General features: G+C 39.1%; 1 long non-coding RNA gene across 1 annotated transcript; it reads left to right on the plus strand.

Moving 5' to 3' along the window:
- The first annotated feature begins 236 nt into the window (after window positions 1-236).
- Window positions 237-9,682, plus strand: LOC138223895 (uncharacterized). Its single transcript, XR_011182313.1, has 4 exons — window positions 237-410; window positions 721-846; window positions 2,195-2,292; window positions 8,079-9,682. It is a non-coding gene; the product is annotated as an uncharacterized lncRNA (long non-coding RNA).
- The last annotated feature ends 1,344 nt before the right edge of the window (window positions 9,683-11,026 follow it).

The raw sequence follows: 11,026 nt of genomic DNA on the forward strand, positions 1-11,026 counted from the left end.
CTGACGTTGGCATAAATTTGAGCACCTTAGTGATGACGGCTGTTGCGAGTTAAGAGTTTTGTCCTGCTGCTTTGGTCCTGTATAACACGGCCTGTGATTTCAAAGCGCGGTGGAAACTCAGGAGTAGGCTGACGACGCCGAGAGCAGGGAAGTAATGAAGTGGAGAGTAAGATCGATGAGGAGACTCGTCTAACTGCACCTCCCAGTGGAGACGCTGTGTCAACAGGATGGGGAGGAGGGAGGGCTGCAGGGCGACTCAGGATAGGGGGATGTTTCCGAGCGAAGTGAGGCTGGATGAGAGAGGCTTGCCAGGAAAACGCGCACCTGGAGAAGAGATGCAGGGCTGACAGGGGGTTCGGCTGCCTGGAGGGTAGCAGGAGGATTCCATGGCTGCAGAGGGATACATGGAGGTTAGTGTGGCGACGGAGATCACTGGGAGAGCAGCAGGAGAGTAGCGCTTTGAGGTTTTGGTTTCGCGCTGAAATCCGTTCTTGTCTCGTGGTTTACAGAGGAGGGTGGAAGTGTCTGGTTTCCTCCGAGCAGGGAGAAGCCATGAAGAGTAGCAGGGCAAGGCCTGGCGCCGGCGGGGGCAATCTCCAAATGTGCAAAAAGAAACTTGTGCGTGAACAAGAAACATGACTTTTATGGGGAAGTAGGCAGAAGGGTACGACAACAGTGTTTCGTTTAAACCTCTGCTTAGCAGTGCTTTTCTCCCCTCAGCCACCCACATTCCCTCGATCTCGTCTGTGTTCCTTGAGAGGCCGTCTTCCTCAAGGGGCTTGTATTCTCCAGCACCACACCACAGCGCTCTGCACATCCTTCCTCTTCCACCACCTCTCTGGAAAAGTAAGTGCGTGTCCTGCTATTCGAAAACAGAGAGAGAGTGGGATACGTGCTGCACAGAATGACTTTATGAATCATTTCATATAGCCAGTGGTTCCTGTCAGGTTCTGAGTTTATGAATGGCGGAATAGTCCCAGCGGTATCGTTTTCAACAAAACCCTTTCACATCACAAAACCTTCCATCTTAAATAATTTTTTATTTTTCATAAAGTCAGACAATTTTATTTCCTCATCCTGGAATTCTATGCGTGCGTGTTATTTTTGACTGCCTAGGTCGGTTTTCACATAGTTTATGGTGTGGTTCCACAATAAATATTAAGGCTCCCCCTAGGTTCAAAAACCCAGCATCAGTTTCAAGATTGCTCCCATTACGGATGTAATGAATTACAACTTGAGAGTACAGGCATCCAGACAAAAGCAGAAACCAAATCTTTACCTCGGATTTATTTATTTTCAAAATGTCCGAGTTTATGTACGGTGTATGTTGGGAGGGGTGATTACTTAAGCTGCTGCTTTGCAGGCGAAGTCAAGCCAGGTAAATGATGAACAAGTCAACATACTGGCTCCTGGCTTCAGTTCACTTTTCAGCTTCCCCGCATGCTTTGGTTACTTTATCTACTATCTAAACTGGAATCTGCCTTTTCCTTGTATGACCGGCACTACACCAGCCTCCCTGCAAGAACTGTTTTACTAATTCAAATTAGAATTAATATATTTTTTAAAATATGTATTGTCCAACTTCATATAGAGGTTCGTAAAATCAAAAATCATGTATTTTGGTTAAAATGAATGAATAAGCAGCCTCTGTCATTCACTATATGTGAAGGACATCAAAGCAAATTTTGACAGATTTGATCATCGTTCCTCACTGGGACTGCTGTCCAGCCATCTTGTTTACCACTTGAAAGTTGAAAACAATACCACTTTGACCTTCAGTAAGTGAGGTTGCTGGATGAACATGTTCTCTGGGTGACCTGGACATGGCCATTGAGATGAGTTACAGAAAGTGTAAGGGCACAGAGACGGTGCGGACGAGTGACTTCCGATGCACCAAAGTGTCCTGCTTGCCGGTAGCTTTGGACAGTTACAGAAACTCCCAGTCAGATCAGGTGTTCAGTGATATTAGACGACTGATGGGTCTGAAAACAATGTGGCATTTGAATGAAAAGGAAGTTGGGATGTATGGTGCTGTAAAGCAGACAAATCTGTGAAAGTGCTAATTTGTAATACAGAGACGTTTTTAATCCTGAGTGGTTAATAGCAGTTAATAGAGTGATTTATGTCTATCTAGAGCAGTGTGGATGAAAGATCTCTCCAAGCTGAACTTTTCCCCCCGTTATCCACTTCCCAGACATGATTACACTTGCTGTACTTCTCTGCATCTTTCGCGGGGATTCAAAGCCTGCTGCGCCCGAAAGACTTTGGAAGCCAAAATGTTGCTTAAACACGGTATGTACGGGACACCCCCCCAGCACTCAGTGATCGGTGACATTACTTCTAAATCTTCCCATTTAGATTGACAGATTTCCACCTTCCACACTCAGCCAGTAGATTCCCGCCTGTAACCTCCCCAGACCCACAGTCCCTTCCCTTCGTCCTGTCCGCTGCACCCCATTACTTCGCTCTCCTGCTCCCTGGCTCGTTCCCACACAAACACGCTCCACTTCTCATTCTCCTCATTTAAACATTCCATTTCAGAATTTTTTTAAATATCCTAAAATGTGTGATATACTGTAAAATGGTCATTACATCGATTCAGGTTGGCTTTAAGTTCATTTTTAGACGTCCTTAAACCGAATCGGAATCCCGCCAAAAAGAAAGAAAGTTACATGAACAGAAAGTCATGTTCATGTAACATCTGAACATGTCTAAAACTGATTTAATGATGTCTGAAAAAATAATTGAGACATCATATTTAAAACGCCTTAGCATCATTATATACAATAAAGTATATAGTATGTGTATATGTGTATAAGGTTTTATGGCCTTGTTACTAAAATCATATTTAGAGAACATATCCAGCAGATTCCAACAGGCCAACAAAGTAAAACACTCTTAAATGATGGGGTTAATAAGCAGAAGTCCTGTATCCTGAGACAATGCTTTAAAATATTTGTTTTCTTCATCTCCCCAGGCAGTGATGTGAAACAATCAAGCAACATAAAAAATAATTAATTCAAATTAAGCCATAAATTGAAAAGTGCAAAGAAGATCTTTTATCTTTCCCATTTCCATCTTCTGTCCTTCACTAAAATTAAAATACCTAAAAAGCAACCCAGAGGAAATATTAGCTTTACAAATGTAAAATCCTTTGTAAAAACAGTAGGTTACTTTATATGGTTCCTCTAGGAAGATAGCCAGGACTGAGCCAGCTTTCCACAGCTTATTCTCTCTTGAGAGATAACATATGCCTTAAAGATTATTTGCAGCAGCTACCTCTGAGTACCTATGGTATCTAGTTACAAAATTAATTGACCTGTTAAAAAGCACTATCATTCTTGTATGATTGTCAAGTGCAGTCTAAGGGCTGGTGAAGATGTTAAACCTGATTCACTTTTCAGCGTTAATGCTACTCTCCACAATGGACCATTTAGGCAGCAAAGCTTGTACATGCATTTTAAGCAAAACATTCTCCTTTCAATGTTGCTAAAATGGTTGAGCTGAGTATAAAAGCAGGCATGTAAATACTGTCTAGTGACATTCAAAAGCCAAGAGAGTATAGTGGCCCCATTTTCTTTTGTGGCATTGATGTATAAAATAAGATGTCTGTTGAATTAAATAGTCTCTTGTTCTGTGTGACAAAATGCTTTCAATCCTTCCAGAGAGAGTAATCTAATTAAAGGACAGCTTGCTGGCACTGCATGCTATAGAGTGATAGGTATTAGCATATTTTGCACATATACTCATGCAGATGTTTTAATATTGCCAAAATGTAATCTGCAGATTGTTGTTCTGGAGAGAAATCTCCCAGCTGTTTTTTCCTGCGAACAGATTATAAATCCAGACATTTACAATTTAATATAGTAATAGGGTAGAAAAAATGTGCAGCTGCATTTCAAACAGAAATAAAAAGACAAAAACAACTGAAGTGAGTTCAGCTATTAGTACAAAGCATATCTTATATTCCCTGTTTACAAAACAAATGTAACTGTCGGGAGCAAGCCTGAATTTAATTTATGTTTCTAATGCTTACATTTGAATGCATTTTACCTGTAGATAGAAAGAATCTCTGGATCTTAAACATTACAGGCACAGCTCTTGCTTTAAAGACAAACCATATGAATGTTGTTTTGTTACAGTTATACTTTCATGATTCAATCTGTGTTCCTCAGGCATATTGCAAGTAATCAAATTTATCAGGGTATTACTTTTCCTTTTATTTTTACGTAAAAGCACATACTATTCCCTGGCAAGAGGGGCAATAGTATGTGCTTATTTTAGACATCATTAAAGTGTTGAAAATGCATTAACCTGAGCCAGGAAAATGTCTTTTGTATGGAAAAACATTCACATCTTGACAGAATATGCTTCATGACTTCAGGCTTTACTTCAGCGAACAAAAGGTGAGCTTTGAGTGATGACCAAAACATTTGCATTATTTCTTGTTATTTACGAATACTAAAAAAACAAACCCCCCAGTCTATCATCTCTGTAGTCTCTAACCCTGTTTTGTAGCCGAAGTCAGCTGTGAATCTTTGAGTAGGTTTACATCCAAAATAAAAAGCTCCATCATGTTTGGCACGCTACATTGCTGTGCCTGTCAGCAACAAGAGTTTACATGTTGCAGAGAAAGATATGTGCTTTCAAAGTGCAAATTACATCATTAATAACAGAAAATGAGAGGGGCCTGTGAAAGCGCTCCAGGTCAGACACCCGTGAAATGGGTCACACTCATCAGACGATGCACTTCGGGAATTCAGCCTAGCAAGCACGCAGACCAGGAACAATGTTAAAACGTGTGTCTCTGACGTATGAAGGCTTTAAAGTGGGAAGCCGCCTCAGCGTGCAAGCAGCAAAGAAAACCATAGTGGTTAATCCCACAGAGAAAGTCAAATGAACTAAGAGACACCACACTGTTTCAGGTCTGGAGGCTTCTGCAGGTAGGGCAAGACTTCAGCACAGTGCTTGTGACCAACGAGTGGTGTGATGATCACTAGACACTGGTCTGAGAAGATGATGAACAGCTGAGTCTCATAAGAACATCATTCCATCTGTTCTGTTACCACTTTATGCAATTCAGGGTGGCAGGGGAGCTGGAGCCAGTCCTGGCAGGCGACAGGCAGGGTACACCGTGGGCAGGACACACAGACATGTTCTGTATGCTGACCAGGGCCGGTTTGCTCAGAAGTCAATTACCCTGTGAATGTTTTTGAAGTGTGCGAATAAACAAGAGCACTCAGAGAAAACCCACACAAACAGAGGGAGAACATACAAACTCCACACAGACAGCACCCTGGGTCCAGAATTGAACCCAGGGCTTCAGCGTAGTAAGACAGCAAAACTTAAAGCAGACCTTCACTCTTTCTAACTGGTTTCTAGAAGGTAATTGAGGATCTTATACATCTCTTTCTTGAAACAAGCCAAGATATTGACTTCTGATGTAGGAAGTGTTACATCGGGGGCTGTATACAGAGTAAATGCATTTCCCCAAATGGAAAATGAGAACTACTGCAGGTACTCAAAATAAGTCAGATTTTATATTTTTATTTTTATATCTATGACATCCTCAGGATGAAAACTCTTGAAATTTAGCAGGTTCGCACAGGTCTATGGATCTTGTATTACACAGAGTACACAGCAGTTGTTGGGCCATTTTTATAATGTGTGATATACTGTAAAATCCTAAAGGAATCCTAAAAATTCTTGATCACTTAACACTAGACCTCATAAACATCTGATGCTTATAAGGCTATTTTATGTCATATTTCTTTGAGAATTACATAGTTGAGCTGCCATTTTGGATTGGTTGAAAAGCATTTAAAGTGATTGGAGCAAAATATAGTATGTGTAGACTAGGATAGCTTCCATCTCATGATTGGTCTAAGCATGTTGCTACATTAAAAATCATTGCCACTGTGAGCCAATCAAATTGTCTTTCATCTGAGTCTGATGTACTTCAATATATTATTTACAAATATACTGTATACACATTTGTATATGTTGTAATGAAATGTAGTGTGAGATGACCAAAAGGACTCCTCCAGTGCAAGTGAGGACAACCAAACATTGAAACCCCTAACTATTTACTGGAGGTCTTAGACCAAATGGAATGGAACACTCAAAAACAGGTCTGCACTGCTCCATGTCCTCAAGAACTTGCAACTGAATGCCCATTCAGTCCACTATTGAATAAAGCTGATCAATCACATGATTTGGCAGACATGTATGACCTGTCTTTCTGGTCCAATGAAAAATTCTTATACCCCTGTTATGCATGCAGATAGGGCCATCGTTACTCTCCTAGGTCTGCTTTAAAACAGCAGCACCTGAGGAGCAGGGAGATGCTGTTAAACTAGTCCAGTTAAGTCAAATGATTACTGTAGCTTATTAAGATTTGAGTTGGAATAAAAGCCTGCAAACCTGCAGGTCCAGGATCACACTGCCCTGTAAAACAGCCAGCTGTAGACAGGGTCATAGATATTATGCAATGCTTATAGGAAACCACATGTGCAGTAGCACAAAATGACCTTTCATCTTTCTTAACGGTCAAATTCAAACTGTTTTCATAACAAAAACAGGATATGTCAGCTTGGTCATCACTGATTTCTGCTTGCAGCTCTGTTTACTATTTTTTACTTTAAATCACATATTGCCTCTGACAAATATGCTGTGATTCAAAATGTTATGCACATATGAATTCAACAGTTGTGGAGGTTTATGTGGTACTCCCTGTGCTGACCAAAATGAGTAAACAATGTGTAGACTGGAATGAAATTCATTTTTATAACATCCTTTCCTTGAGTGAAGGCCAATTTTAAATGCTGTATATTTTGCGGATACTGTACACAAATAGAATTTTTTTCTCCTATCCAAAACTTTTTTTAGCCACATTTGCTCTGCTCTGGCTTCTCTGGTTGAGACATCAGCCACTAAAGACAGATTGAAATGTACAGTCGCTTAAAGGAAATCTTCTTTGAGAACTGGTGAGTCCCTATGTTGCTGCTAGCAATGCCTTTGAGCATTGCAGTAACACCGTAGACAAGCACAGACCTGCAGCACTGGTCAGCTTGGCCATCCGAGAGCTGAGACTTCAGTTTAAATACAGACCTGACCAGAAGAAATGACAAACTGGTTATGTTCTGTTTCTTTAAACGGTGGCTTCTAGAAAAAACAATAGTCAACTGTAAATATAGCTGAAAATACCTTAGTTTAAAATTTCTCTTCATCGCTATTTAAACACCATTCAGTATAACAATACATGCAGTATGTATAGCACAGCGTTTCAATCAGTAAGGGGTGTTTTTTAACGAGTTTCATATTAAATACAGGTCAGAGCTCTATACCTACAACTGCTATGTCTCTGTCTTTTTTCTCAACGAAGCCGCTGTCTCAGTATTTGATTACAAGCTCAAGGCAGAAATGAAAGACAAGGACCGTGAAGAGTAAGTGATATAATAACAGAACCTGTCAGTCTTGATCGCCTTACAAAAAAGTATGTAGATTAATGCATTTGGTTTCAAAAGAGGTTTGCTTTGTTTGGATTTAAATTTAAGTGGAACGGCAGGGTCACATTTTTCCACAGCTGCAAGTGTGATTATCTTCAGAAAGCCAAACAACACCAGTAAGAAATAAGCAATCAAGCTATTGAAGGATTAACGCATACCACAGAACCAGGTTCCTCACTTTCCTCCTGCACCTGTTTGTGTGAGAGATTTTCACCTAAGGCAGAGTCAAGACTTCGCTTTCTGGTTATTAATACTTTCAAACTCTTCTTTCAAAAGCCTGTAATCTACAAGTTATTAGACTTAAAATATTGTCTCTAGTGTTTTGAGAGAATGTTAATAGCTTTTTAACCAAGACAGACTTCACAACTACCATTTATTCCACTACAGGACTCAACCATAAATATGCCTAGAGACTCTTGTAAGCATGTTATCTATTTCATCCGGTTTCCATGGGAACAAAAGCTCATTAGTTTAAAGTTTTGGTTTTTAAAAATAGTTTAGCTTTAGCTCTGAAAAGGTGCTGGACAGATGGTCTCAAAAACTGAATCTGATTTTCTATCTTCAATACAGTTGCAGAACTGGCAGGAGCACTGTGAATCCTTCACTGAACTGCGAACGTTTCTCAGGCCATGCCAGGGAGACCACCCACATGGGACATGATTGAAAATTTCAATCTCCATGCCCATCAATCTTTGGGCTCATCAACCCTCCTCCAAGCATGGTAAATTGAGTTGATACTAATGACTGACTTTGTATTGTGAACTGACGTTCTCTAGGCTGAGAAGAGTAAATTCATTTCAGTGGGGACCCAAGTCGAATTTCAACCTAGACCTCCAGAGGTGCAAAGCATGAAAAGTAGAGAGCTTGCAGACTAATTCCCAAGACTAGCTCTTCCCCTCTATAAACCATATGATATAATTAGGTAAATAAAGGTAATTGCTATTACTGTATAATTTTGAAAATGATGGATAATTATTGGGTCAAAGAAAGGCTTTGCTGAAATCCTTTTGAGTATTTTTAATGTGTATACATTGTAAGGAAGAAAGATCCTATTGCAGGTTCAGTAATAAACACAACTGCTACCAGTGAAGCATAAAGCTATAAAAGAATAGAGGGAGTAATGCCAGATGAGTGGGTATGTTATTATATTATTATGTTATGTACCATTTTAAAACAAATAGGCTTATTCAAACACTATAATAATGTTCTGGTTAAATATTCTTTTTTTGGAATTCTATCTTTTTTTGTACAGTCATGTTTTGGGGACATTTTTAAATTTGTATTTCATGGCACCCAAATCCCATCTTCCCCTCTCAAACTACTATAATTAAATAAAAACTTTGGAAATGAAAATACATTTTTAACACTGGGATATACATTAAAATTCAAATGAATAGTTTGTATGTGTAGGGAGGGCATTTGCTTTACTTAATTCACAATTTTGTTAAATTGTTACTGTGGTCAGTGAAAGGGCAGAACCTTTCTTCTCATTTAAAAACCCTGGCACTGGCAATTCTGGTAGATAAGTAGATGAGTAGAATTTCATTTCTGTTTAGTTTACTAATAAGAACTGTTCCACATGTGTGAGTCTTTCTGTAACCTTGAGTTGCTGAAAAATGAGTGAAAATATGGCCCAGATGGTCTGCCTTTTTCCAGAAATTTTGATTGAACTAAAATGGAAGCCATCAGCCCACCCAGAAAGGGACCAATACAGAGAACCGTGTGTGGAAAAATGAATAAAGTAAACTTCAAAACATTTTTATTAGATACCATTTCACTGGCCTTGTGGATGGACTGCAAGCTGACACTCTGAAAATAAACTGTGAAAAGCAAAATGTAAGATTTAGGAAGAGAATCATAACTGGAAATTGCAGATTTGAATCTTCAGTGGAGGCTGTTTTTTTGAAGAACTAATCCAATTTCTCTATGGAGGTCGAGTCGCCTATTCATTAAGCTTGTTTTGCAGTCTTTGAAATATATCAATTATTATTACTGACGCTAAAAATGAAAAAAGGTTTCACTTGTTATTAAGTGATATTTTCGTAGTTTTTTACTTTTGTAAAAAGTACTTTTTTATATGATAAAAATATAAAGAACATAGATTCAATAAAAGATGGACAGATTTTCAGCTTTGAAAAATGTAATGTGCAAATAAAGTGGCTATAAAAACAAAACCTGAATTCCTGGTGTTAAAGCCTTTCACTTGTGTTTAAGTTGTCAAAGGTAATTCAGCTATCTTAATACACATAAAATCATGTGCAAAAGATCTATTTTGTTTTTGGATTGAGGAGTAAAAAGAAAGATTTGTGAAAAGAACTTCTGTTTTAACATCTCTTTTAAGTTACAGTATATAACTTTATCTTATATACTTATATACACACAAAAAAAATACTTTAAATTTGTTTCTTATTTGTGATAAATATTACACTGTTGATCAGGTGTAGGGTGAATCGAACTGAATGCAAAAGCTTTCTATCCATTACAGATCAGGTACAGGTGAGCTGCTGAACTGAGGGTTTCTCCTTGATTCTTGAAGTGACCAGCCTGTTGCAATAATTGAATTTCTTTTCTATCTTTGTGGACAACGTTGTGTTCAAACTGTGTAGTCGCACATGGTAGAGCTACAGTACCAAACCTCCTGCACTCACTGTCCTGAGTGTTGAGGGGAGCAGCCCATTCCTCTGCCAGTGTTATTCAACACCTCACTGTGACCAGGAGAGGGCGTGATCATTGTCCACAGAATCCACTCAAGACCTGACTCCAACCCCTGCCTCCTGCCATATCTCCCTCCAGGTTTTTCACAGTTTCAAAAATGGACTTTGTACAGCACACAGAAAACAATGGAAAACAATGGAGAACTGTTCGACTGAGATCATGCTGTTCACTCTGCAAGAAATAAAATTACTGTAAATTTACATTGGTCTACAAATTGCAGTTAAATTTTTACTTTAGGTACAGTATGTTAGGTTTTTGCTGGAATTCCAGAAAGTTATTTAGAGCTCACTTCTGAAGAGGCTCCACAGCCGAAATGTTTTGCTTTTCTTTTTTTTTTTAGCGTGGAATTAACCTCTATTAGTTCCTTTGCAGCTCACGGTCTGACACAGCTCCCCACACAAACCTATTTAAAGTAAACTGCTAATAGTAGTAAACACTCCAGCTACTATTTCCTAATGCATTCCAGAAAACTCACACTTACATTTGATCATTGCAGGTCTGTTTATCAGCGTTTACTGTAGCACATCAGGAATTTTACAACATCTCCGGAACTTTAACAGCCTTCATAAAAGGGCAGGGTTTAATCACTGAAGGCAGCTTTTAAACTGAGTTCCCCAGGGACAGGGGTAGTGTGTAAATCTATGCTCAGTATGGTCACTGTTTTTCTGTTTTTCTTCTTTCTCATGTGGTCAAAGGCTTACGTTAAGAGGTCCATGCACTTACAGAGAATGCCTTTAAATAGGGGTCTGTTCGTTTAAGTAGCATTATAGAAAGGAAGATAGTTTGCATGATTGGAAGGAATC

The sequence above is a fragment of the Lepisosteus oculatus genome, chromosome 17, assembly GCF_040954835.1.
Source record: "Lepisosteus oculatus isolate fLepOcu1 chromosome 17, fLepOcu1.hap2, whole genome shotgun sequence".
Classification (NCBI taxonomy): domain Eukaryota; kingdom Metazoa; phylum Chordata; class Actinopteri; order Semionotiformes; family Lepisosteidae; genus Lepisosteus; species Lepisosteus oculatus.